Source organism: Clytia hemisphaerica, unplaced genomic scaffold (assembly GCF_902728285.1).
Source record: "Clytia hemisphaerica strain Z4C2 unplaced genomic scaffold, Clytia hemisphaerica genome assembly, whole genome shotgun sequence".
NCBI classification, from domain to species: domain Eukaryota; kingdom Metazoa; phylum Cnidaria; class Hydrozoa; order Leptothecata; family Clytiidae; genus Clytia; species Clytia hemisphaerica.
Window position 1 is genome coordinate 227,308 of NW_027104489.1, and position 1,448 is coordinate 228,755.

The window sequence follows — 1,448 nt, forward strand, 5'->3', positions numbered from 1 at the left end:
CACTGTCAAATTTAACAAATCTGTCTCAATCAATGTCATAACACTTTTAATTTTTCAAAATCTAATAGTAATAACTCGTATTTTGGAAAATAATTGGTCGTAAATAATTTGGGGGTTTTACGTAGAACCGTAAAAAGATATCTTTACTAGGACAAATTTTAAAAGCTATATCTGATCATCCATCTAATCTTTTGCGGTAAGATTTAGACAAATTAAGCTTGACAGTCTCGTTTTTTAAGCTTTTTCGTTAATTAATACTTTTCATTTCATCGCATTGTTTTTATACCTTATAATATCAGCGCGAGTGGTACACTCTTTTCTTAATAAGCATACGGGGAAATTAGGTTTAAGCTCAATATGCTTAGGCACATGCTTAAGGTTCGATAATTTTGATTTATTTTCATTTCCATTTATGTTTTGATTTAAAAAGTTGAGAAAAGAAAAATTATGAAGGTTTCGACTTTTATTTCCATACTTATCAGAATAATAATTATAATTATTACCGGAAATACTTATAAGAAGAACTTTTCAAATTTATGGCTTTGGATGATAATTGTTCTCAACTTGGAGGTTATGCTTAGCATATGCTTATTTTTTTGCAAATTTCAGCTTAAGTATGCTTATAAAAAAGAGTGTATACTGAAGCCTGTGAACCCTTTAACGCCTGGTGGTCACATATGTGTACATTTTTTTTTGTGCTCTAACTTTGAACAGGTCATGTCTTTTGATCTGAAGTTTTTTGTTTTGCCCCAAGTAAAGGAAGAACTAAAAAGTAAAGCAAAGATCTGTTCGGTAAATTACACAAAAAATCTTTCAAGATGGCGTCAGCACGAGGGATACCCACGAGGTGAGATTTTTTCCAATCAGGATATAAATTATTCTCATATTTTGTTTAAAGGTTGTTTACACCAACTTTTTTTTCTATAAATCTACTCTTGAATGTCTATAGATCACATAAAAGTCAAATTGTTTATGAAAAAACTTACAGAAAGAGAGTAATGAACCTTTTTCAGTTTGTGTACACATATGTGTACGCCAGGCATTCAGACTTCAAATTTTTTCAAAAATCGTGTTTAAGGTCTTGTTAGACGATAACATTCGGTAACATTTTTGTGTAACATTTTCTAAAAATAGCAAATGTTGTACAAAATGTTACTGTGTAACATCGATTAACATTCAGAAACATTCAAATGTTAACGAATGTTACGCGCAGATAGCAAATCAAAAAAAAATGATTTGCTCTCGATGGTTAACATTTTGAATCAAAGGATGCCGCCATTTAAAGGGAATTTAAAAGGATACTTCAAGTGCGCACGTGTTTTTTCACCGATTTTTCTCTCTTTTTCTCTCTTTTTCTCTCTTTTTTAATAAAAAAAATCAAATGTTACACACAAAATGTTTGCGTGTAACATATGTTAACATTTCTTGAGCACATTTTTGAAATCTTC